The sequence below is a fragment of the Buteo buteo genome, chromosome 18 (genome assembly GCF_964188355.1).
Source record: "Buteo buteo chromosome 18, bButBut1.hap1.1, whole genome shotgun sequence".
Lineage (NCBI taxonomy): Eukaryota > Metazoa > Chordata > Aves > Accipitriformes > Accipitridae > Buteo > Buteo buteo.
The window spans coordinates 28,139,031-28,161,131 of record NC_134188.1 but is presented as its reverse complement, the minus strand read 5'-3'; the positions used below and the strand labels follow the sequence as shown (position 1 = coordinate 28,161,131).

The window sequence follows — 22,101 nt, the reverse complement described above, 5'->3', positions numbered from 1 at the left end:
TGTCAAGTCGTCGTTTCTGCTGGAATTCACTTATGCTTTCCTCTCTCTCCTCAAGATGTTTGCTTATATATTTAGAGTTGTTATGTCTTTGAACTGGGGGACCATAAAGGCAAGTTAAAAAGCCTAAAACCAGGATTAAATTCCAAGCAATGAATATGCTTACTATAAGGTGGAAATACAGAAGTCAAGCACCCGTATAACAGGTGGAAATATTACTGAGCCGTTTCCCTGAGTGTGCTCACGCTCTTGGTAACAACAGTGTTGGGATTATCTGGATGTTTGAGCATCAGCAGTGTGGATTTTGACTTCTTTCCAGTGATGCCATCTCAGATGGTATGGTGGTGGTTTCCTGCAGTAGGCGATTCTGGGAACTTCAGTAAAAATGAAGATTTTTTTTTTTTTTTTTCCTGTTCTTTTCCAATTTCATGCTGTTCTTTTGCTGGGCTTGAAGGGCCTCTTCATGTAATACTGCAGGGAAAGGTGGGAAGGATTGGCACTCCCAAAGAAACTCTCTGTTGTTTTACAGGATTCAATGTTTTCTGCATCCTGTTTTCTCCCTGAGAGTGTTTTTTGAGTGAATGTAAACTAATACTGGATCAGTGGTTAGAAGCAATGAAAAAATATTTAACGTAAACTTTTTGGTACTGGGTTAATTAAAATAAACAACTGTTAGAAGGAGCACTGGTCCTGGTTTGTGAACAGTAGGTTTTCTGTTCCTCTGTATAATGCATAAAGCATGTGGAGCTGCTTGAGAGCTTTTTTTGTGTGCTGTGCTTTAATTTGAGGTATTTCGTTTTCAGTTGTCTGAGCTTTTGTGTCAGCTGGGAAGGGAGGGCGTAGGAGTAATGTGTAAAACTTTATTTGGCCTGTTCAGTCCCAAATCCTGACAAATAGCTGGTTAACAAGTATTTAAATGAAAGCTTGAACTTTGTTTTCTCCCTTTTGAAAGCTGAGAAGATCCTAGTTCTGATTTTATCCGCTCCTGATGCTGTTTGTTTCTAGTTTCTATGCAATTTTTCAGCAGAGCGTAGGCAAAGCATAGTTGATGTAGACTTTGTGCGAGACACCCCATGTGAGTATTCCACCCAAAGTCAGTGAGCTGTAGTGTATAGCTGCGGAAAGATTTCGTGTCTTGATTTGAAGGTGCAAATGTTCAATTTCTGCTGTCTTTCTCCCTATACCTGTGGTGACGGAAAAATATATCTTTGGTATTTTTAGGGGAAGGCAAGTTGAGGTATTTATTTGTAGGAGAGGTACAGTAAATATGCATATCTATTTGTTTAACGACAGCAGGTAGGAAACATGAGTGGCAGATCATTTACATTACACTGTCTTTTTTGCAACTGATGGTCTTTTAGCTGGCTCCCGTATCCCTTCTCTCTCCTTCTCTTATCCTGCATCTCCATCGCTCCTCCTTTTTTGACTGCATTTCTTACCTGTACCCACTTCCCCTTTTGCTCTGGTGTAGAAAAAGACCACTCTTTGCTAGAAAGAGCCGTGTTTTCTGTCTGACAGGTTTGCCCGCAGAGCCTCACAGGTCTCTCTCTTTCTCTCTGTTGGTTGCTGCTGCAGAGCTGTGGAATGCTGTGAAGACTCACTGCCCTGCAGCCGTAGGCAGACTCCTCTCCGGATTATCTCCTTCTGAAGGAAGCTCGTATCCAAGAGGTATCAATTCGTGTTTTACATGCACCCTTCAATTGTAGCACTTGAGTTTAGATACTCCTCCAAACACCTTTTTCCCTACTCCCTCCACAGACAGAAAAGCTTTGGATGCCATGGAGATTGCAAATATTGATCAGAAAGTGTTGGTGTTTGGTATGGGTTGGACCCTTGTTTATATTAAATGAACTTTGGCGCAGAATCGCGTTACATTTTAAACTAAGCAATAATTTCTGACTTAAGAAATGCATAAGCTGAAACTCTGGCAACACTGTATGTAGCGTATCTTATTGTGTTGATTTATAAAGTTAATAAACCTAAGGTAATCAGCAGACTGGAGTAGAACACATAGTAGGTATGTGCTGCTCCTATAAAGAATTGTGGGAGTTAGGGGTTTTTTAGCGTTTATTAGTCTTAATATATTCTTAGTAAATAATTTATTTTTGTTTGATATTAAAAAGAAGGCAAAAAGTACTGCTTGTGTTTGCTGGCTGTATCACTGTATTTTTGTATCACAAAATCACTGGGTTGGCAAAGGCATGATTCCTGGTATAAATTACTGTCATTTGCCTGTAGACAGGCAAATTATTTTCTAATAGTTTATTTGCAGTCTTTTACAAAAGAAAGCTAGAAACATTTTTTTTAAATACAAACTTTGCAGTGTAATGTGGTCTGTAAATTGGTTGGAGCAGGTTCTATCGTAACTACTTATTTTTGTATACGGTGCCTAGCATTATGAGACCTGAACAGGTCAAGCCCTCTAAGCATTTATATATAAAAAAATCAAATATGTTTTAGTAGTGGTATAATGTGATATACACCTAGCTATTAAATATGAACATAGCACTTCAGGAAATCCCTGTGCTGCACACGGTTACGGGCTGGAAAGTATGCTGGGCAAATGTCTGTACGCCTGCCCTGTGCTTAAATTTTCCCCTAGATATTCACACTTGGTTTTTGCTGCAGAGAAGACACTGGGATAGCTGAAGTGTCAGGCTGACCCAATCCAGCTGTTCTTGTGAAGGATTATGGAAAAAACAGGGTTGACTTTTTTTTTTCTCCCCTTTTATATGTTTTGCTGCTTGCCTAGTAACATGAACTTTAAATGTCAGCTGCCAGGATACTCACTGAGTGTTCTGCTCCCACTCAAGTCAGATTTGCTGAAAACCAGATGCAGGCAGACAACAACAGTGCTGATGGGTACTCTCTGCTCTTGGATCCACTGCACTGCACCGGGATCGAACACTTAAGCTTGCTGTGACCCTTACCCTCCCAATATTTTAGCACACAGAAGCGCTCCAGCCCTGCTTTGGAAAAAACCTGCCCTGATTAGATAGATGCCTGTTCTTTGGGTATGGACGAAATCAGGCTCTTGTTTCTTTCTCATCCCATCCTCATCAACTCAACTCATCTATTGTGGGATGGGACAGAAAGTGCCAAGTATTTCAGAAAAGCTTTGCTTCCTCCTTGCTTGTGCCAATCTTGAAGTAACGATGATGGCCTTTCCATCTCTCTCTTCCCCTTTTTGTTGAATATCATGCTAGAAAAAAGGATAAAGAAAAAAAAAAAGGACTTTGATGCTGCTCCTGTCCCCTTTTTCTGCATACTGCTCCCCATATCTTCAAGTCGAAGCAACAGCAGGAGACACAGTTGAGGCTACGCTGCTTTCTCTAGGGCTGAGAAACAGAGGAACAGTGCTGCAGAAGGGAGAGAGGCAAAGCCAAGGGTGTGCATTTGATGGGTTGTGACGTAGAGAGAAAGCAGAGATTGGGGCTGAGTTGCTCAGAATGGAGAAGTGGGACTGGCACTGATGGGAGATCTAGAAGACAAGATGTTTTTTCAAATGAGAATATGTTGTGAAGTGTTAGCTTTACATCAGAGAGAGAGCTTCTGGTCCATGGGGCTCCTGGTCTGATTCATCTTCAGATTAAGAAACTTAAGTTTAAGCTTTGTGTGTGCTAGGTGTCTGAGCTCCCAGCCTGGTCCCTGGAGATCTTGAGAGTGGAATTGATGGAGCCTTGGGAGATCTGGCTGACTAGCTACTAGTTGTCCTCTTCAAGCCGATTGGGGTTGCTCTCAAAGCCGTGACTGCCCTGCTTGGGATCTCTACCAGCCACTTCAGACATTTATTTTTCAGGTGTCTTTATCTTGGATTGAAACTCCTGCTTTTAGACTCGTGATGGTAAACAGTGTTCAGAAATCAAAAGGCAGAAGAAGTTTTGTTAAACGCTTGAATGTGTGTGTGCCCAACCTCTTAACTTGGTTTACTTAGGTAATTTCCTGCTTGGGAAGTACCGCACTCCCCCAGATCCAAAGTGGAACTCCAGCAATTAAATAGTTAATGTGTGTGTGTGTGTAAAATTCATGTGTCTCTAAAAATACCTCTCTTATCTGCGTAATGGTTTGGTTTGATGTAAATATTTTTAAATGTGCTTTTACATTAGGCTGGTTTTTATATACTGTGTGTGAGTGGAATTTGGTGTGCAGTTAACTGGGCCTGGACTTTATGTATTTGCTCCATTCACCTCAACTCATACGGAAAATTCCTGATCTCTAGTCTCCTGACCATTTATGCCAGTTTGGTGGGGTTCATTTGGTGGTCTTCACTGGGCTGGGAATGCACCAAATCCAGCGATGAAGCGAAGCATCTTGCCAGCGGGTGATGGATACTTCTCTGCTGTTGGGGCATGGGTACCTCACTTAGCGAGTTTTAGTGCATGAGCAAATCCTTTGTTCACAGATCTTAAGTTTTCTTGAATTGTCAGCTCTGTTTTGGAGAATTAATTCCCTTTCAGAGAACATACGATATGGAAGGTGACTTCTGTCAAGCTGAGTTATGTACTGTGTCCAGCTCTGGGGTCTCCAATACAAGACAGACATGGACCTGTTGGAGCGGGTCCAGAGGAGGCCACAGAAGTGATCCGAGGGCTGGAACACCTCTGCTGTGAGGACAGGCTGAGAGAGTTGGGGTTGTTCACCCTGGAGAAGAGAAGGCTCCAGGGAGACCTTATAGCAGCCTTCCAGTACTTAAAGGGGGCTTATAAGAAAGACAGAGACTTTTCACCAAGACCTGTAGTGACAGGACAAAGTGCAGTGGTTTTAAACTGAAGGAGAGTAGGTTTAGACTGGACATAGAAGTGTTTTACGATGGTGGTGAGACACTGGCAGAGGTTGCCCAGAGAAGTTGTGGCTGCCCCATCCCTGGCAGTGTTCAGGGCCAGGTTGGATGGGGCTGTGAGCAACCTGGTCTAGTGGAAGGTGTCCCTGTCCATGGCAGGGGGGTTGGAACTAGATGGTCTTTGAAGGTCCCTTCCAACCCAAACCATTCTGTGATTCTCTGTAGGTCCTAGGTTCCTATGAGACATCATATTATTGTTTAAGAGTGAAAGGAGATCCCTGTCCCTTGTTCCTGCTGGAGTCTAATGATGGTGATACCAAAGACAGTGGTTCATGTTCCCTTCTTTCCTTTGGGTCATGTTTAGAGGAGGGAAATATGTCATATTAGAACATTAACAATGTTTTAGAATGTAGCCTGCTATCTAGTCTCGACATTTTGTAGGTTTTTGGCATGTTTATTTCCGTGTGCTCCATGACACAGCTGTGTCTATGAGCGTGCGTCTGAGTTCGGAGCACACTGCTCATCCGCACAACTTGGTGTGACTGTATCTACACTGCAGTAGTGTGTAAGTAGATGGAGCATAAACTGGGGCTTGGGAATATTGCCTGTTGCTTCAGGGCTCTTCAGTCTGGAGATATTTCAGTCTTATGTTCTAAGAGCTGAAGCTAGTAGCTGGTGAGAGAAGGGCTGAGCCTCTTAGCTTGAGGTTGCTGGTTCTCTGATTCAGGTGGTGAGCTTGAGGGAAGAAAAAGCTTACTGTTGTCTGTGGGGTGTATCAGTTTGGTTATGAGAGCAGGCCAGAGGACTGGTGTTTTCCACCATACCACATCACCAAATCTGTGCTGAGTGTGTGACAAGCTTGGGCATTTCCTAAGGATGCTCTTACAGTGAGCAGGAATGGCTGCCTTAAGAGCAGAACCCTCCAACGTGTTCCTTCTGCTCTTGCTGCTTTTGGTTTTGCCCAACAACATCTTGCCTTGTATTGGAAGAAACAGGAACGTGGACACTTTTGGTAGAGAATGCAGGTACTCTTCTTTCTCTTAAGCTGTATCTCCTTGATCTCTACACACAGTCTGACAGTCATGGAGCAGCAAGGCGCTCTTAAATGTATCTCAGCTGAGACAGTTTCAAGTCCCATAGGGTCTTGGATTTTGGTTGGATTCCCTTTCTTCCCTCTCTCTGCTGCCAGTCACAAATATTATAGGTTTTGGAAGGATTTGAGATCTATAATTACTTTGCCCATCCTTGCTTCGTGGGAATTTTCACTTCCTGAGAAGTTTTTTATTCCTTTGTGAACACTATTGCAAGGCTGGATGTATCAGTGAAGGAACCCCTGCTCCGTGATGTACCTAAATACGCTGTAACATATCACATAGGGAACTTCTTCCCTGCGTAAAGTGATGAATTTATAAAGATTAATGACCCAGCATTTAATCTGAAGTAGCATTCGTGCAAATGCTTCTCTTAGTCAGGTCTAATCCCTTAAAAAAACCTCTCTTAATGTTTTTGCCTCAGTATATCGTGGCAATCGGAGTCACGGGCTAATCACGCACACATGAACTGTGACTGCGGGTCCCCAAGCTGGGCTGTGTCACTTCCCACCATACCCACTGCAGCTCTCTGGATGAAACCTGCGGCGTCCTTTGGCTGTCTGTGGTGCGTGATGGATGCTGCGGCACAGGGATGCATTGTAATTAAGTGTCAGGATAGGAACATCAGCCTGAACATCCCACGATGATTAGTTTGGGGCGTAGAGGAACTATTTTATTGACAAAGCGGCTTTGTGATTCTTTATGGCTGAATACTGCTGACATACAGTAATTGTTAGAGGAGTAAGACATCATTAGGAAGATGACATTTCCCATAACAAGGGAAAAAAAAATCAACTGTCAAAAACTGATTTAAAAACAAAGGAAGGTTTTAATAAGATTTATGGACATAAGCAGTAAAGAAGATCTCTGACACCAGACTTTTCAGTATGCTCTGGACTGACTTTCTACTTTTGATCTATAAGCTTATGTGGCATATTAAAGTGTGCTGTAGATATTGCCCTGAGGTATGTGGAGAGTGCACCAAAATACTTTTTGTCTGTCTAGTCAGCCAGAAAGACGCAGTCAGGGTCTTTTTTTCTTTCACTGAGTTGAGAATGTGAGTCGTATCTACATCTCTTCTTAAAAAAATGTGTACATATCTTGAAAGCTTTGTGGCCTTGACTTCTTTTTGGACTGAGGTTTACCATGTGGGTATCTTTGTGTAGCCCTGTGGTAGCTGCTTCTCTTAGAGGCCAGACTGACGTCCAGCAGACTTGCAAAATGAAAGTCCGAATTGGCCACTGTACAGAGAGCAAAATGGATTTCAGAAACAACAGAAAAATGGAGATCTGTGTTTCCTGACGAGGGAAGAAACAAAACCCTAATGAGAACTCTTCAAATGATACATTGAAATGAGTGCAGCAAGCTACAGAGAAGCTGCTGAAGGGCCAAGCCAAGTGGGTGATAGTAGGAGGTCTACTTGAGGTCCAATTTTCTATTCATGCCAAAGAGGTGCAATAGCACACTCAGGTCTTGCGGTCTATGTGGCTGAGGTGAGATTATAGGGAAACATCCAGTATGTTCCCTACACCTTTCTGTAACACCTTCCTGCTGTGTTTGCTCCACATTTCTGCTCTTACAAAAGCCGTGCTGGAAGCAGTGGCCTTTCTTTTAGATGTATAATTTACCACCTCTTCCCAGTGTGCCAGCCTTGTTTGTATTGATAAATGAATGTTCTCTGTGTACAACCTGCAGATAATTCTGCTCATTGAGTACAATGCTGCTAAATATACCTGTTTCTGATTAAGTGCATTTGAATTTGTGAGTTTGGTTAATAAGCTACACCTTTCAAAGATTCTTTTGTTAACTCATAAAAGCTGCGTGTTCTGATTTATAGTGCCAAAAGGGGTAAACTGACATTAAAAGCATTAATTAGTCTTGGTCGACTGCACAAAGAATAGAGTTGGTGTGAGCCAGCTTTTGATTTAGCCCTTTGTGGGCCTTTGATTTTTGCCTAAGCTTGTTAAAGGGTCTGTATCTCTGGCTTTTTTGTGCTAGATTGTGTAATTAGAGTTTAGTGTGAAATACAGAGATTGGGCTTGAAGAGCAAGAGCCCTGTGCAATTATAAGCAATAAACTTGTAAAGCAATTGGCCAGAACTTTACATATATTTTAATAGAGAAATGTTCTTTTTAACATGTGGATGTGATAACTTGGTATTGTTAGATTTGCAGTAACCATATCCAGAGGATTTGTTGTAAGCTGTGGGCACTGTTGGTAAACCTCAGAAAGGATATATTCTCAAGAGCCTTGGATTTGCCCGTTGTGCAGTACTTCAGCAGCATATGAATGTAATGGAAGTTTTGTAAACTGCATCGCAAGCAGCACTGATGTTTTTTCTTTTCCCCTACATCTTCACTCATTTCATACAGGCTAAGAGCAAAAAAACCCAGACCTTACAGCATTGCCTGGGTTTTATACTTGCAATTCCTACATTACAACATTTATGAATGTATTTCAGTATATGGTAGTTTCTGTAGTACCCAATTCTAGCCATCGATTCTCCACAGAAAAGTTTGAAAATTAATTGAAATGCAAATTACAGGCTAAGTTTTTGGTTTTTGTTTTTTTTAAATAAACCTTCCATAATTATGCTTGACTGCAAAAAAAGAATACCATTGGTATAATTTTGATAATTGCCTCTGGTTTGTTTGTGAATTAAGATTTCCCTCTGTCCATATAAAGTTTCCTTCTGTCTTAGATATTATTGCATTAACTGCTCTATAAAAAGAATGTTGGACTGGGTTTCATCCAAACTTGCTAATACTTGTCATTAAAGAGTCAACAGTTGCCCCGTGTGGTACCTCCAATATTGCCTTCATTTGCTTTGTATGACAGCATGTATTATAACAATTGACTGTGAGACTTGCTAACGATGACCCACTGTAGAAATGTTTTTTAAACATACAAATATCTAGCTGCATATGAAAATCTCCACATTTCCCACTGTTGAACATCAGAGCTCACAGAAGATTTTGAGTCCCTAGATGAGGGAGAACGGTGGAATACATCTGAAACTCCTCGGCTTAAGAAAAAGCCTTCTTTGGTTTCCTGAATATTTTGTATGTGTATAATGACACACTGATGTCTTCTACTGTAATTTGTACTTTAAAAGATGTTTGCTCTGTGAAGTTGTCTGACGTTCTCTGTAGGCCAGTTCAGGGTTTGGCAGTTTTGAAAGCATAACAGCATATGCTTTTCCCTCCTCTCATCGTTAATGATGTTAGTAGAAACCCAATAGCAACTGGAGACGACCTCTGCAGGTAGATATTAATGATGGTTTTATTAGAGGGTGTCATGGGTTGCTGCTGGAGAGAGCCTCCTGGCTTCTGCTGGGGTTAGGACACAGTGAGAGCTGTCAACTCTCTCCAGATACCCTCATGCCCAGCTCCTAAACCTATGGTGTACCATTCAAAACGTGTCCACGTGCTACGTTTGGCCCCATGGCTGAAAGCTGCTGGGCTATGGACTAGCGCATGCCCACACTTTGCTGTCAAGGTGCTGCCTTCTTCCAACCCTATGGAAAATTCCCTTCTGTTTTAAATAACTGAGGTTCAATAAGTGAAGGTGGAGAGAGACCCCTGTTTTTTGGCTTTTTTAGCAAAGTTGTAAGGTAATGCTAGGATGGGTTTGAGGATTTTTTTATCATCTTCCTCTTGTTCAGAGTCCTTGCTTGAATCCATTTATGAATGGAAATGAAGACAGAGAGCAATATTTGCTTTCCGAAAAGTGTTTAAAGCATATGATTCTGCTTCAGATATTAAGTTTGCTCATGGTTATTAGTGTAAGACAAAGCATGTGATATGCTATGGGGACTGTCCAGGAGAAATTTCCCTTTTCCTGGGAAGCTCGTAATCTAAAGTAGAAGAGGTGATCTAGGAATTTGGGCTCATTTATTGCAGTTTGAGGAAAATCCAGTCTTTAACAGGGATGTGGGAATGCGGCAAGTTAGAAGAGGGCTGTGCAGGCAGGGCAGGTAGAGGACATGGGCAGAAGAACAGTGAGGAGGTCCTAGGATTGAGTCTTGGCAGGAGGATGCTTTTATTTTCATGAGCCTTGTAAACATTGCTAACCTAATTTCTTCAAATAAATTACAGAGCAAGGTGGTAGGGAAAGCAGAGCAATTCTGCAGGGAGTTTAGTTTTAGATTCATTTAGAATCAGGAGTTAGACTTAAAACAACAATTTAGATTTAACCATTTCTTTTAAAACCTGATGTCCTAGGGAAATTTGGCTTTTGCCTTACGCTGTCTGCGTGAGCGTTTCCATTCTGCAAACTTTGGAAGTCTGATAAGGGAAGGAGAAGTCTTGGAGATGATTAAATTCTTCTAGGTCTCATGAAAATACTGCGAGTTAAAGAAAGAAGGATTTTTGTAAGTGGGTAAAGTGGCAACATGTATTCACACACGAGGTCCCAGAAGATCTTCAGTGATCTGATAGATGTCCTACCATGAGAGAAGCTTTGTTTTGAGTTTCCCCTTGACCAAATAAAATCAATATGAGAAACAACTCCATGGGAAACTAGTGTTAAAGCAGCTCCTTGTTTTCTATTTTCTTTGGGGTTTTTTTGTGTGTCATTGAATCAATTCATCATATATTTCAAGTTTTTTTTGTCTAGGGAAAAAGGTAAAAGAATATTTTGAGTGATGAGGTAAGATTATGAGTGTTAGGAGTGGGGTAATTGCATGTCATTTCAGTAGTGTTGTATCTATTCAAAATACACTCTCCAAGAAACCTTAAAATAGGTATTTACTCTTTCCTTTCCTGTGAAAACCCAAACTGAGACCTGCTGCTTGGCAATTTGTCCAGATGGCTTCAGGAAAGGGTAGTGGAAACAGAATTTCCAGAATTGGGTTTAATGGGTTTAATTAGACTGGTGAAGAGATTAGGGAGGACTGGAGGCAGGGTTAGGAAGCTGTTGTAACAGGTCTTAGACAACCTAGAGAGAGGAGAAGTCTCTCTGCCTTGATTTTGGTTTTGGTTGGGGTTCATTTACTTATTTATTTGAATTAAAGCCATTTGGAAAAAATTGGTAGTGTGTTTATACCCTAGAAGAAATCCTATGCATGTGTTTGAATGGCTAAATATAGAAAATGAGACATCTGGGAATGCAACTACACTCCTCAAGAGGTGGTGGTGGTTGTGGAGGACTTTGGAGTATTGAACTGTAAAAGTCCTCTGCATACTCAGGGAAATGGAAACTGCCCTTAAACTGCATTTTTAGCAAAACTTGATTCCTAACAGCAACACAGACAGATCTAAAATGACAAATATCTTTAGCAGCACGGAGATATTTAGGAGCTGGTTCTTCCCTCACTTACCTGTCAGTTTGTTTAGGCTCCCAAGTTTGTTTCTCCTGCCGCAGTTGATAACATCGTTGGCGCTTGAAGCAGGGTAAAGAATGTGGCTCCTTGGTCCTGTGCAGTTGCTGTTGATACTCCTTGCCTGGAGAAGAAGCAAAATGCTTCGGGCCCGAGCTCAGGTTCTGACAGGTAAAAACATTTCCATTTGCTTGAAAGAGCTCTATGCCCTTCTGTCTTCCCCGAATGCATCTGAGACCTTGGGGCAGTGAGTTACCGGTGTCTGCCTTGTTTGGCGGACAGGTTTTTGGGTGAGAATGAAAACCTTTGAGCTTCTATTTTGTTTTTCACTCTTAGTCAGCACATCCTTAGAAATAAGTCCAGCGTGTTGGGACCACTGGTACGAAGGGCATTGTACCATGTGCCAGTACAGCCAGGAAAGTGGGAACCCATCATTTCTTTACAGCTGCAGCCTGAGGATGATTATTCACAGGTACCACAAATGTTTTGGTCTTTGACTTGCCATCATTTGTTTTCCTTCCCCACTTGAAGGAAGTGGTTCTTTTCAGTAGGAGAAGGATTAAATTGACTCAACTACTTTGTTTGCTGAAGTAGCACTTTGAAGTGAATCTTTGAAATTTCTTATGTCATCTGGGATTTGATTAGACCACTTTTACCCAGCAGTCTCATAGCAGGGATTTTATTTGGGAGAATCTCACTAGCTATTTCAGCTCCAACAACTATAAGCAGCCCTTCCTTCAATTTTAAGGCTATTACCTGCTCAGATAGTGCAGTAATTGAGGGAGTGGAATCATACCGATGCCTAATAAAAACAAGTTCAAACTACAGTGGAATCGATTCAAATACAGGAGGAGAGGACCTCTTTCTTGAAAACTATATATAAAGTCCACTCTGTCCTTCTTCCAGAGATCTGTGCTTAGATTGCTGTTTTCAAGTTGAGATGTTGAATAACCTATTAAGGCCAGATATACAAAATACTTAGATGGGTTTTTTTTAAACAAAAGGGGTTTTTTTTTAACAAAAGGGGAAGGAAGGAAGGAAGGAGAACGCACCTTTTAGTTCTGCCGGTTTTGATCCTAACTCGCATGGTTTTCAACATTCACTTTTAATACTTGACTTGTGCTTGAGCATGCAGACGTTATGGGGTCATCCGTGGTATTAGTAGAATCTCGCTGGTCAGCTTTTCGAAGCATGTCTCTAGTGTTAAGTCTCAAACTGGAAAGGTAATCCCCTCTGGAGTCTTGACCTACTCTCAAAATTACTTTCTCCTGCTCTTTTGAGCCTTTGGGTTCTATTCCAATGTTTTTTTCCTCTTCATCAAGACAGCTTGCTTAATTGCTGTGACTGCTAGGCAGAAATCTTACTCTCCTGTCTTACAGACCTCCTTTTCTTCAGTTGCTTCATAATAAAGTAGTTTCTGGAACAGGGCCAGGCCTTTAGCCCAAAGTGTCTTTTAGCTTTCATATCAAACGAGGAACAGCACAGCCAGATTTCTGTCCTAATCCCTCTTCCCAAAGACAAAGACGTCGACACTGTCTAGACATCGGTGTTAGAAAGATTTTATTCGCTTTTTCCCATGTGTTAATTCAAGGCTGAGGGTTCCCTCTTTCTCTTTTTCAACCCACATAATAGTCCCCAAAGCCTCCCAATCTACCATTGCTCGATGGATGAAATACCGCCTACAATTCAGGACAGAAGTGTACAATTTTGGGAGGACGTGGTCTGTGCCCCTTTGGAGCAGAGTCAATGAAAGAAGACGTGGTGAGTTCTGGCTGGTGGCCCTTGTGGTGTACGAACTAAGCATTTGTCATTTAAAATATCTTTTTTTTTTTTTAATATCAAATGCTGTATTTAGTCACAAGACGCTACACAACAGCTGCCAGCTGCTCTTAACCTTTTATACTTCTTTTATGGCTTACTTAATGCAACCGCCTTTCCTTGGGTCCACATTATATAGCTTTTCAGTGGGGGAGTGGATCCTTATAAGCTACAGATTTTGAGCAGGAAAAGCTAACAATTTAGCTGGTTTCCCGGTCCTTTGAAATTTTACTTCTAGTGATGGCAGGTTTTGACCTTTTTTTTTCCTTTGGAAGTGTTCTGCTGGGAAGTTTAGCTAATGAGAGATCATTAGGATCCTATTTACCCTTGGATGTGGTCTAGTTATGTAATGAAGAGGAGGTCAGGTACAAAAACATTGGGAAAACTGAAGACAAATTGGTAGGGGAGCAAAACCTGCCTTAAGAATGTTGTCACAAATTCTTTTTGCCCAATGTTCTCCCTCATTTTGGAGATGGGTTCCTTACGTATATTTATTTTCAATTTTTTATGTTAAAAGTGTGGAAATAATGGTCTCCACTTCAACCAAAACAGCCGATGGATTCTCTTGCAGATGTGAAAGGCTCTTCCCAGTTTGTCAACCTCCTTGTGGAAGTATGCGTTGGATCCGTAAAGGTGCTGGCCGTACTCATCCCCACACCAAGACCCATGGCTGGCATGAATCTGCAAATAAGTGGGATGCTGGTCTCAGAGGAAGAAATGTAAATAGGTGAATTAGAAGTTTAAAGGCTGCAGTTAGACATAGTAAAATGTAAATAGGAGAAAACATAACAAACTTGAAGCCGTCTTCCTTGGCACTTCAGTGTGCGCCTCTTGCCTCTCTGTCAGTCTTTCTGGATGTCACAGCTGGGGACAAGGAGAAACGTGTTTTGTGTCTTGTATACAGCTGAGTGTGTAATTTCTAGTTAAAAATAAAAGGCAGCTTAATGTCAAGATTGCAAGTTCAAAAAGCGTAACGGGGCTGTACATCACTAACCGCACTTTCATTTTGTTCTATGTATATGTAGGGCCTTATCAACAATATTTCTGTCCAGGTTTCTCTCTCTCTAAAAACACCATTCGTTTTATAAAAGGTGCCTTGGTCTGAGGGCTAGGATAATCTTGAGGGAATTAATTTCTTATAACTTTAGCCACTAGTTTCTTGTCTAGGCTCCTCTCATAGTTCATGGGGACACGTAGACATCTGCAGCATATGGTCATCCCACCTGCTGTAGACAGTTGTGTTAAAATGGGGTGAATTTGCCTTTGAAGTTTTTTCCAACTGATGATGGAGGACATCTGGACCACTAATGTACCTTAGATACCAAAAATTTAAATGGAGATAGTTAGGAAAGACAAGTGGTACCCTGTGAGTCTTGCCCACATTGGTGGTTACTATTGGATATACACATGTGCTTATATAAGATATTTAATTAGAATTAGTCTTCTTTATAAGAACCTAAACCAAGTACTGTAGATCAAATGATCTATCTAGGAATTGTACATTGGCTTTCAACCTGTTTCAGATGGCCAATATCCTATTTCCCTTTTCTTAAAGGGGGCACTGAGAGGACTTCGATCTTGCTCAAGGAAAGAAAGCTGATCATAAAAATAACTTCAATGCACTATCCTCCAGAAGCTGTGCAAGACAGATCTATGACCATAGTGTAAGCTGCAGTCTTGTTTCTGAAGGGACTTCAAAATAGGCATTTTGGAAACAATCATGGCAGCGCTCTACATTTGCAAAGGTGCCTTGTCTATGGGCAGATCAGGTTTGAAAGGTATTTCTTCAGTAAAAATGTCTGGAAAACAACTGAAAAATTTGCTGTTCATCACAAGTTAACAGTGAAATGGTTTGTCGATGGACTGTGAGGGTTGTTTCACAGGTACTGCTTGAGGATTGTTTGTGTCAGTTAATTAAAGGTTTTGATGGGTATTTATAAGCTGACAGCTTTGGTTGCTCTGGTGGACCTGGTTTGGGTTACTAAATATTTTGCATTTAATGTTCAAATAATGTGGGATTTCAGAATTGGTAGCCAATTCTCTTGTTGATTTAAAAAGGATTATAAGCAGAAAGCTTATAGGCTATGGAAAGTAATTGAGTGTAATGATGTTCTGTAGGAAGACCACTGCAGCTTATTTACCATCACATGCTTCCTTTGATGCCTCCCCTCCGTTTAGCGGTCTCTCGGCCTGGATTGATAACGCTGGCATGTCACCGGAGCATCCTCGGACTCCCTTCCCCCAGCTGCCGGCGTGGAGGAATGGCGAGTTCTTTTCATCAGCAAGCCTGCTTGTTGCCTTCCAGAGCGTCTCGCTGTAATTCAGTTATGAATCATTGCTTTATTTGTCATGTCAAGCTCCAGCAGGACGGTTTAAAGTGCTTTTAGTCGGCAGTAATTTGAGGCACTCTGCCAAACCGTTCAGTTGTTGTCAGAGCCGGCGGTGGCTGCAGCTGATACGATGATAAAACGCGTCCTGACTGCAGATTATTGCCGCGGTGGCAGGAAGGCTGTTCATTTTTACATGTGGCAGGCAATAAGAGCTAATTAACAAGCGTATGAATTTGTTGGGTTTATCCCTGGGGATTACAGAGTGGGTGTAGGTATTTGAAACTGTTAATGTGTATATTTTACTGTCTTTTGTATTTTTAAAAATTCATTTTCCTGAGCGTTATTTTACGCTGAAAGTATATCAGCAGAATATGGGTCTCTGTAGTGCAATTGGAATATTTTCTACACAAGAGGGAATGTGTATTAAATTTTTCTCCTCAAACAGAAATACAACTTGCTTTAAGGGGAAAAAAATTCCTTTTGCTATCCTAAAATAATTTGTTGGGGAAAAAAATTACTTTTTTTTTATGAAGGTTTTGTGTCTGCAGGATCCCAGCTGAATGCCATGTAGGAATTGGCTGGTGCTAATGTTGATTTAAAAAAAAGTCAGAATTGCTTGGGCACAGGAGGTTATCAGTCAAATATTGTTTAGAGAAACTGTTTTGATGTGCTGCCTTTAGTACCTCACTGAGGGGTTTAGATGGGCAATAGTATGAGTAGTGAGGGCAACAGTAAAATAATTACTTTTCTCCTGATCATTTAACTAAATTTATAGTAGGAATATCTGTGCTGGTAAAATGAGCAGAAAAAATTATCCATACACGTATGTTGTTCTTGTTATCATCCCCCAGCTCCAGACCTTGCCGCCGATGCAAGGAGAGCGTTGCAGGATGCCTCGCGGCTCTGCCTTCAACTATATGTATTTTTTAAAGAGTTCCTCCTCCTTTCTGCTGCTTTATTCTGCTTTTTCCTTTGAAAGCCAGACACGTATCTGAACCTTCAGTTCTCATTATCGTTGTCATCTTTTGTGTCCATCTTTTTTTATTTTTTTTTCAATCCCACCTGTGAAATAGGTGTGGTTTTAAAAAAGAAAACCCAAATGCCAGTTTATGATCTGGGTTTTGTATCACTCTGCCGTGGCTCGCAAATGAGTGTTGGCCTCAGAATGGACACAAACGGGTTTACTGGCTCTTAAATGTTTTGCAGGATGGTAAATTTAAAGCAGGGAGAATTAAGATGTAAAGGTGATACATCCGGGAAAAGGTGTCTTGCATCTGGAAGAATCAGTTGTGTCTTGCTGGAGCTGAGCTACAGGCAATTTTATGAGAACCAAATCGGAGCTTCAAATGCTGGTGTCCTCTCATATTAGCTTTTCGCCAGTAATGCAACCCGATCAAAATAACAAACCAAACAATCCTGTTTCCCAAAGTTGAATATGGTGGGAGCTCGGGGAGCTGTCATCTCATGCTGAAGAATAAAGCATGGCTATGAAAACCTTCAGACTTAGTGTCTTCAGGAAAGAAGAATTATAAGGGAAGGATTGTGCCTTTTCTTGGTTAGGGTTAGGGTGCTGCCCAGACTAACTGGGCAGTAATATCTGAAGGGGGCAAACCTGCTCTTAGGGGTCCCCTTTCTGTCCTCTGTTCCTCCCCATGTTCTTCAAGGCAATGATGGCTTTAATGCAGAAATGCTGTTAACTTCTGAAAAAATGAAGTGCATTATTTAATGCAGGTTTTTAATCAGTCCTTCATCTGGCCGCTTGATTTCTGTTGCGTGGATACAAAAGTTGCAGCATTCAATGAAAGAGTCAAGAAGCTCCATCACAAGTGACTTTGGAATAACTCACTTCTAGGAGACCCTTTTAATATGTTTTATTTGCTGTTTATAAGTCCTGATACTTTAGATTTTTCACCTTTAAAACATGTGTGTGTGAATTAATTTTAAACTTCAAATCTCTTCTTGAATCACACTAAGCTTTTGCGCATAGTGTTTAGTAGTGAGTTTTGCAAACTTGGAGTAAATTGCAATTGAATTTTACTTTATTCTCTTATCCCTTGTTCCTGTAGCACATGGTGGGGTAAATAGTGGCATTTAATTTCATTTCTCATATTGTCTTTTTTTAAGATGATGGTTTCATGCATGGTATTTTTCTCTTGAATGTAAAGCAATGCAAACCTTTGTTTCTTTACCTGGGTAAGCTTCTCCTAGCTTCCAGTTAATCTCATCAGCCACTTGAAGTGGAAAAAGAGAAGAGATAGGGGAGAAGGGAAGGGGGAAATGTGGGTGCATTGGGGGTCAGTATGTTACACAACTTCTCTGGTCGGTGACATTTGGGTTCTTTGTACTGTCTTCCATATTCTTTGTCCAGTTGTTCTTGTCACCATTGCTTAATATCTTCTTATTTTGATAAACCTTTTGTGAAATTATTAAAAAGAACATAATTGAGCCTTTTATATTTGTTGTCAGCTGCCAGTGCAACCCAGTATTATGTAGGAGGATTATTGCCTGTGTGTTTGAGAGGCTGCCTGAATACTTGACCTTGAAAGCAGCTTGCTCTCAGAGGTGCCAGGGGGTGGAAGGGCAATGAGATGCGGTGTCGTTCAGCTTTCAAGGGAATTTTTCCTGCCATGCACATCACTGTCCTGCTCTGATTGCCCCAAAATATCCACCTTTCATGAGCACCTTGGACATTTGGGTGTCTAGTCGGGCAGCAGTGTTGTGCATACACTAGCGTGCTCAGTTTGCAGAGATTTTGGAAGATGCTGCTACCCAAGTCGTTCCTGCATAGCTGAAGCCCTCTTTGTATACAAGCAGGATATATTATTGTATTCAGTATACACGCATACCTTGCATCTCTTAGCAGAAGATTTCACTGGCTGCACTTCTATCAGGGGTCTCTGAATCTCCCAACTTAATTATGACTATTAAGAATAATTTCATCTCTGCAAACGTTACCTTATCTCTTTTGCTCTCTTTTCCAGTTTTAGCGCCGTGCATGAAATACTGCTGGTCCTTGTAAAGGATCTTGGAGCACCTTACTGTTACCCTTTTGGGAGCCTGAAAATTCAATGTTTAATACTAGGCTGTTTCCTATAGCTTAGCTGCTCTCTAATCCATGACAGCCCCTTTTTGTCTTATCCTGTAACTTTAGTTTTTTAATAATGTCTTTCTAGGGCTTTTATTAATAGCTTTTTGAGGTCATCCCCCCCAGTTATGGACTCTTTACTTATTACTGTATAGCCACGATCGAAGGATTTTTTCTGAGTTATTTTGCTTCCCTTGCTGTGTTTGTTTATCTGAGTGTGGTAGGGCAATGCATCATTACAGCCAGTGTGCTTCATGTGAAATAAGACATTGGGTAATTCCATGATAATCCTTAATACACTTATTAGAGATAAGTACAAATCTTCTGCCGTTATGTAATGAGCGATTTGAATATGATAGTGTATTTTTGTAAACATTATGGACAGGTCATTCTAAGTTCTTTCTGAATTGTTAAATGAACAGTCTTTGGGTTTATTGACTTTAGTATACATTTACTTTTTCTTCCATCTTGTATTTCTCTAGTAGCTCTCTGAAGGTCCCCGATTTTTCTATACTTGAAAAATAATACATGCGGAGTAGATTTGTAATTGGTATAGGCACTTTCTAGGTTGTTTGTGGTATTTTGTCTGTTTATGCTGCTCTTGGTTTGGATTTTGACTTGTTTGCTTCCCATAATCTTGTTTTCTGATGAGCCTTTTCTTCCCTACTGTCCTCTACTCCTCCCATCGGAGGTTCTGTTACATCTCCTCAGGTAGACAGCAGGCAGAGTCTATTGTCTGTAATTTTCTCACCTTTTGACTTAAGGCTCTTGCTCTCAATTATCCTTATTTTAAAATCCTCCTGTAAACAAATGCATCGAATTTCCAGGTCGCTGTGCTCATTTATAGTTGAAAACATTGGCTTCCATGGCAATTGTACTGTTGGTACTTAGTGACCACAGCTGTTAGTATTTTCAAATCCAGTCTTGTTATTCAAGTTGTTTTGGACATTAGATGAAAGTAGCCTCAATTCTTAGATGCAATAGAAATAGCTATTTCAAGAAAAAAAACACTTAAGTAACTGAGAAATTGCTTCTCTGAACTCTGCTGTGACAGTTGACACCATTTACCTCCTGTGTCAACCAGTTGGATATCACCAGACCTTGAGCAGTTCCTTTTCCCATAACCAGTTTATAGCATTGAAGAAGAAAGACTGTTCTTATCTGCTGCAGGATCTACTTACATAGAGACACCAGAAAATAGACAGACAGATCTCTAATGCTTTGAAGACCAGTATGATGGAGAGCTAATCATGGGGTCTCTTCTTGTCATTGTGTTGCCCATCGTGAAGTCCACACGCTGGTTAGTCTTCCTCCCACGTCACCTCCATGAGACAACGACTATGCAGCATTTGGAGGTGTGTGATCAGCAGTATTCTGCAGTCTGCTTCGGCCAGGTAGGCGTAGATCAGTGATCAGACCTTTGGAAAGATGAAAAAGAGAGAGCAAAGGCAGAGCCAGCATGCTTAGAAGTGAAACAGCCCAGGAAATGATCTGTATGTGTAAGTGCTGCAGGTGGTCTTTCCTGGCTGTGATCATCGCCTCTGGTGCACAGATCCCATAGGCACTGATGGAAACTGAGCCAGGTGTCAGGAGTCATGGCTTTCAGAGACATGGAAAGGAAAAAAATAAATTAAAAAAAAAATAAAATTAAAGTGTAGTTTTGAAATGGAATATTTTAAAATGGAGTCATTTTATACTGCTTCCCACCGAAAAAGCCCATGTAGACAAGCATCAAATTGTGGAGATCAGAAATCTACTCATAAGATGCTTCTGAAAAGAGGGAAATTGAACAGATAGCTAAGATAAAACAAGACAAGTTATGTCATAAAAGTGTAACCATGTCACTCCAAGCAGGACCTTGGAAACAGCTTCAATTGCAATTTTTCCCTGTCCCAAATAAATTTTCATTATTGGCAGTGAAGATCTGAAGTGCTGTTTACTAGCAGAATTTATGGATGACTGAAAGCATGTTCAGTCCTCTGAGTCCTCGTGTTAAAGACAGTTCTTGCTATTGAAAAATAGATAAGAAATCCAGAAAAAAACCAGGGAGTGTACAATATTCCCAAGTTAGGAGCAGCACATGTGGCTTTAAATGGTAGTTTGTTTGATTCTGGGATATAGGAGAAGTGATAGCTTTCAGATGCGTTTTAATGACAGCCGGAACATTTTATTTTTTTTTCCTTTTCCTACTCATCCGGAAACGCTTAGAAAAGAGCAGTTCTACCTATTTGTCTTGTTGATGGCTGTTTTCTTCTAGTATAAGGAAATAGTTTCCACTTATATTAGGCCATTATCTCATGTGGATGTGGAGCAGATTTCCATCCGCTGCTCTTGGCTAGAGAGGAAATAGTGAAAGAAATCTGGGGGAAGTTGGGGAAAGAAAAGGAAAATTTTAGGTAACTTAAACCATTGAACTGTGTGTCCTGACTTTGCCTGAAAATTCCTCATTTTTGGAGCGATAGTGATGAGAATAACTGAGGAAAACGCTGTGCCAGGCCTCACTGATGGTGATAGGTGAGTGCTGCTGTACTAACATTTTTGCTTTAGGCCAGCAAAGTCTTTTAGTGCTGATAAAATGCTGAGCTGCGGGATGTTGTAATGCCTTCTGTAACTCTAGCAGTGTTAAGTATTAATTTTTTTAATTATTATTAATAGAAGTATATTGGGGAAAGAGGTCTTTCAGTTAGACTGGTTATACAAAGAGATAATGCTGGTATGGAGCATCGGATATACCAGACCCAGAAATATATCTATCCTTGCTATTACTGAACTTGGAAAAGATTCAGTAATTTGGGTGGTCTACAGCTGTTTGTAAATGCCTGAATATTTTTTTTTTCCCCCCTGTGGTAGAAAATTGCAAAATATGTAGGTGAAACATTGTTTTCCCTTAAGTATCATGTTTTAATAAGTCCCGCTAAAGTGATGGTCCATTGGCAGTGTTAAGACTAATCTAATGTCTCAAAGCTACCAATGCAATTAGAACATAGGAAGGATCAGTTTTTAAAAATTATGTTAGCTAAGTGTCTAGCTATTTAAATAGCACATATATATATTAAAAAAAACCCAACCCCCCCAAAAGTAGAATACCTTTGGGGGCTCCTTTTTCCCAGAGCTGTTAAATCCCTCTCCTAGAATAACTCCCAGCTCTTTCACCTGTGTTTCAGGTAACTTTTGAAAAAGGGAACTGTCAGATCAGATTTTCTTTCTGCCGGACCCTGTTAATAACCAGAAAACCCCTGGAACTTCTTGGTACCAACTTGCAAGACATGCTTCTGGTATAGGGACCCAGCAAACTCTAGCCTTGGACAACTGAAACAGTGAAAAAGACATAAGTAAATATGTTCTTGAAATTACATTTTAAAATTGGTTTAGGCAGTTTTCATCTTCAACTCGTTTTGCAGTTAAAACCTAATTATGAATAGTTATATTCAGGTTAAATAATCCAGTTTTCTTCTAGTTCTGCATTAAACAAGTTGCCAGAACTTGCCTGGTGGTAGTGGGTTAGATAGGAAGCATTGTCTGAGGTGGCATCGCTAAACTGCAGACTTCATTCACACGTGTAGCCCATAACAGTATTTTGAAAACATTAGTTTGCATAGAATGCAGTTACTGTCTTTCAGAAAAAAATAGTTACCCCTCCCCCAACTGGACCTACCTATGATTAAACTGAAATGCAGAAG

General features: G+C 40.7%; 1 protein-coding gene across 5 annotated transcripts in view; it reads left to right on the top strand.

Moving 5' to 3' along the window:
• FAM168A (family with sequence similarity 168 member A) overlaps positions 1 to 22,101 on the top strand; it is a 203,049-nt gene that overhangs the window by 53,051 nt on the left and 127,897 nt on the right. For 3 of the 5 annotated variants that reach the window (XR_012653477.1, XM_075050271.1, XM_075050269.1), the window contains exon 2: positions 1,573 to 1,665. The exons of the other annotated variants lie outside the window; for them this stretch is intronic. The gene's annotated coding sequence lies outside the window, so the exon portion shown is untranslated. The remainder of the gene's footprint in view (positions 1 to 1,572; positions 1,666 to 22,101) is intronic. 5 annotated transcript variants of the gene reach the window in all.